Below are 4,969 nucleotides of genomic sequence, written 5' to 3'. Positions count from 1 at the left end.
GACCGTCTTCTCCCATCTCTCTCTCTCTCTCTCTCTCTCTCTCTCCCTCCCACACACAGGCACACGCGCGCGCGCGCGCGCGCGCACACACACACACACACACACACACACACGCCGTTTCCGGGAGCGCCCACTTCATGCGCTTCGGTCCACCGTGACAGATAGTCCAACTGTGAGATCATCGTGAGTGGCTGCGCCTAGGCCCCGCTCTGAACCTCTCCGTACTGTTCGTGTGTCTTCAGCAGGTCCTGCCTCCACCCGTGGCATCTAGCACGGGCCGATGGGTCCCTGTCCTCTCTCCCTGCCGTGGACGCCCCCCTCCGGCCCCCCGCCCCCGGGGGCTCTCTGGTCGACTAGTGGTGGGGAGTGTGCCCGAGGGCTGAGAGACGTGGTCCGAGAGGGGCCGGGAGGAGGCCTGCGACCCAGTGTGTACCCACTCCCGCCCCCACGCTCCCTCCCCCACGAGGGAGCCCGTCCTTTCCAGGCTGACACTTGGATCGGTGGATGACGGGGGTCACCTGGCGGCGGGCGAGCGTTATGGGAAAATCCGGTAGGCGTGTTGCGACGTCCTGCCACAGAGATGGCTCTGGCGACAGCCTCGGGCCGCCCCACCCTGGCCCCCGGCCAGGCCCCGTGAATGTGTTCTCTCTGTCCCTGACTTCTTTCTTTGTTTCACCAGCCGGCGTGCTCTGAGAATGTGAAGTGTATCATAGTTCCACCCTGGGTTTCATGATCCTAAGATAGGAAGGGGTTTTATGATTCCACGACAGAAAGGTTTTCTCATCCTATCATCTCTCCCCCCCCCCTTTCTTTCTTTCTCTTCCTCCTTCTGCCTTTTCTTTACTTCTTTGTTCTTTCCTTCTTTCAGTCTTCCTGTCTTCCTTCCTGCCTGCCTGCCTTCCTTCCTTCCGTATTTCTTTCCTCTCTTCCTTTCTCCTGTTATCCTGTGTTTCTATCTCTGTTTTTTCCATCTTTCTTCCCCCTTTCTACTTTCCTACCTTCTTTCTTTCTCATTCTCTCCTTTCTCTCTCCTTCCTTCTTCCTTTCTGTCTCTTTCTATACTGTCTCTCTCCTTCCTTCTCTCTATCTTTTTCTCTTTCCATCTTTCCGTGCTCTTTCTTTTTCTCTCTTAACTTCCTTTCTTTTTCTTTTCTTTCTTTCCCTCCTTCTGTCTCTGTCTGTCTTTCTTTCTTTCTTCTTTCTTTCTGCTTCCATCCTTCCTTCCTTTTTCTCATTCTCTTTCTTTCTGCCTGTCTTTTCTTTCCTTATTTCTTCTTTCCTTCTGTCTTTCTGTGTTTCCTATCTCCTTCCTCCCTTCCTTTTTCTTTCTTCCCCGTGCCCTCTTCCTGTCTTTTCTTATTTACTGTTTTCTTCTTTCTGACTTTCTCTCTCTGTTTCTCCGTCTCTTTTCTTTCTGTTCTTTTCCTTTCTCTCCCTTTCTCTCTTTCTGTTTCTGCCTGTCTGTCTCTCGGCTATGTTGTGGTCTGTGCAGAGACGGGTTTGGTGGACGATGTCGGTGGTCGGGCCGACCCATCCTTTCTTTGATCCCAGTGCTAGCCAGGCCGGGGCCTGCTTAGCTTCCAAGATCAGACGAGATTGGGCGCGTTCAGGGTGGCGTGGCCCTAGACTGACCCGTCATTTTTCGATGGCTTCCGTGGGGAGTAGGGGGACTGTGTTTGATGCCCCCGGGGGACCTTCTGGACTCTGAAATGATGGGCTCCAGAGGGTTGCCCCGTGTTTTGCAGCAGACCTCTGGTGGCTGGCGCCGGTTGTGGTCGGGCTCCACCTGGCGGCCGCTTTTCTACAAGTCTCTTGTCCTCTGAATCTTCGGTGCAGCAGGCAAAGCAGGGGACAGTCCCCGATGCGAGCGAGGCTGAGTTCCGGGAAGCAAGCAGCCTTCGCGGGGCCATCTGGTTCGTGCCGGGACGCCGGCTGGGACATCTGGGAGGCAGAGCTTGGGCCTGCAGGGCTGTGTGGCGGGAGGACGTTGTCGCCGCGCTTCCAGGCTCAGCCAGCCAGGCGGCTTGCGGGGCTGCCCGGGCAGGTCGACCAGCACGCTGTGGCCGCTTTGGAGACCCGACCCACCCCGCGGGGACAGGAAGGAGACGGCACACGCGGACGGGAGAGGAGGGTGTCCGGCGACCGGCCGCCGTCCCGTGCATGCGTGTCCCTCTCCCTCGGCCTCGCCTTTCCTACCCATTTTCCCTGGTTCCCGCTCGGGAGGCAGGGACAGCCCTGTGAGTGGCACCCAGTCGTCCGTGGCTTCCTCCGAGTCCTACTCTGGGGGCGCGGACCGGGCCCTGGGTGGCGCGGGTGGCCGGCGAGGGCGACCCCTGTCGGCCCGCGGGCGCTCGTGGGCCGCGGCGGTCCCGTCCCGATGTTTTCTCCTCCACAAGTCCCCGTGCTGGGGCCGGGGACCGGGCCCTGGGTGGCCCTGGGTGGCGCGGGTGGCCGGCGAGGGCGACCCCTGTGGGCCCGCGGGCGCTCGTGGGCCGCGGCGGTCCCGTCCCGATGTTTTCTCCTCCACAAGTCCCCGTGCTGGGGCCGGGGACCGGGCCCTGGGTGGCCCTGGGTGGCCGGCGAGGGCGACCCCTGTCGGCCCGCGGGCGCTCGTGGGCCGCGGCGGTCCCGTCCCGATGTTTTCTCCTCCACAAGTCCCCGTGCTGGGGCCGGGGACCGGGCCCTGGGTGGCGCGGGTGGCCGGCGAGGGCGACCCCTGTGGGCCCGCGGGCGCTCGTGGGCCGCGGCGGTCCCGTCCCGATGTTTTCTCCTCCACAAGTCCCCGTGCTGGGGCCGGGGACCGGGCCCTGGGTGGCCCTGGGTGGCCGGCGAGGGCGACCCCTGTCGGCCCGCGGCCGCTCGTGGGCCGTGGCGGTCCCGTCCCGATGTTTTCTCCTCCACAAGTCCCCGTGCTGGGCCCTGGGTGGCGCGCGTGGACGGTGAGGGCCTCCCTGGCCCTCTACGCCACGGGGGCCGACCAGATGTCCCTGAGTGCCCCTTGTCTGCTGGCGCTGGGGACCTGCTGGGGACAGGTGGCCGTGTCGAGTGTCGTGGGGGCAGGCGTGTTCAAGTGGCTCGGTCCCCGTCTTCCTGCGCGGTGTTTTTGATCACCTCATATCGTCATCTTCCGCCTGCAGGTTAGTACTGACACGCTGTCCTTCGGCGACTGTCGCTGGAGGGGTTGGGCCTCCGCACGCGGACAGGGTTCTGGGTTCCTGGGGATCCAGCGCCCTGCCCTGTTCCCTTTGAGCTGACCGCCTGGGCCCGCGCGCCGGCTCTAGGGCGTCGGAGTGTCCCGACGGTGGTGCCCGCCTCTCGCGTTGGTCTCTTGTCCCCTCGAGAGACGGCACCCGGGGGAGGGGGGGAGGTTTGCGGCAACCTTCCCCCTTACCCCGCTGGCTCTGTGCCGTTGCGTGTCAGGCGGTCCTCGTCTTTGGGTTGTGCTTGGGAGGCGGGGCTGGCGAGGCTGAAGCGGGCTCCTCCGATCGCTGTCCTCGCCGGTCTGACTGACCTCCCCCAACCCTCCCCGTCCTCGGGGCCTGATCGATGTGGTGACGTCGCGCTCTCCCGGGCCTTGAGCCGCGTGCCAGGCGAGGGACGGTCCATTCATGGTGAATGGTGGCCGCTCTTCTCGTTCTGCCCGCGGGCACCTCACCTCTCCTTCCCCGCCTGCGGGCGGTGCGTGGGAGGCGCGGGTGCGAGACTATCCGGCCCGACCGCGGTCGCCCCGCCCTCGGCCTCGTGGCGTTGGCGGGGGGTCGTGAGTCCTCTTGACGCAGCGGGCAGCCCTCGCTCGCCCTGTGTGGCTGTTGCCTGGCCGGGGTCCCCCCTGCCCGCGACGGACGGGTGCGGGGCCGTGCCGCCCGCCCGGTCGCGCGCCCCGTTTGGCGCGCGGCTGCTGGGTCTGTGTGGCCCTTTTGTGGTGCCCCCGGAGCGCACCGGGTTGTTCTCCAAGGTGCCCGAAACCGAGCGGTGGTTGTCGTCCTCGTTCCCGGCGTCCCCCTCTGGTCGCCGCTGCAGCGTCTGCTGCGTTGGGTACACCCTCGAGCAGCGTGCTTGGGGTTGGGGGGGTCGAGGCGGGCAAGCCTAGAGGCATCCTCCTGCGCTGCGTGGGCGGGCGGGGGGCGTTGTCTCGGCGTCCCCACGATGTGTGCGTGGCGGACTTCGAAAGGCGAGCGCACGGCTTGTGCTCTTCCCACCCTGCCCGAGGGGGGGGTGGTTGCACGGTCGTGTGGGCGATCGTGGTGGGGCTGGGCCGGCGACGTGGTGCCGGCCGGCCCCGTGGGGGGCCTCTGCCACCGGCCTGGTCTGCCTCGGTGACCCCTCTCCCATACCGACGGGGGAGTGTTCCCCTCGAAGTGAGGGGGCTTTTGGACCAGGGGCCCCGACCGCGAACGCTCAGGAGTCGCCAACCGTGCGTGTTTTGCCCCATGCCGCAGACCCCCCCCACACCTCCCCCGGGGCGTGCCTGAACGCCTCCGCCCAGGGCCCTTACGGGGGCGACCGGGGGTCGGGGGCGATCCACCTTCGGCGAGAAAGCGTCTTCTCTAGCGATCGTGGAGGCGTGTCCTCTTCTGGGGTTTGTCGGATCCCCCAGCCCGCCGCCTCTCTGCGCGTCGTCAGCCGCCGCCCCTGCGGCTGCCAGTTGTGCGTGGGCAGAGTTCCCTCCTCCCCTGCCGTGGGGGGGAGCGGTCCGCCGGCCCCCGCGGTGGGGGCCGAGTGCCACTCTTCGCCTAACGTGGTCCGCGCCTCCCCCCTGAACTCTGGGGGAGGGTCACGCCGGGCCGGGCCGGCGTTCCAGCTGTGAAGGGCGCCCGCGTGTGTGCGCTGCGTGCCCCGGCCGCGGGTCGCCCCGGTGTGCGCTGGGGGAAGGGGGTGGTGGTGCGGCCCGTCTCGCGCCCCCTCCCCATCCCCTGTGAGCGTGCGGCCCTCCACCCGGTCCCGTGCCAGGCCGCGGATGGATGGGCGC

The sequence above is a fragment of the Eulemur rufifrons genome, unplaced genomic scaffold (assembly GCF_041146395.1).
Source record: "Eulemur rufifrons isolate Redbay unplaced genomic scaffold, OSU_ERuf_1 scaffold_179, whole genome shotgun sequence".
Taxonomy (NCBI): domain Eukaryota; kingdom Metazoa; phylum Chordata; class Mammalia; order Primates; family Lemuridae; genus Eulemur; species Eulemur rufifrons.
This window is presented reverse-complemented; position numbering follows the sequence as displayed.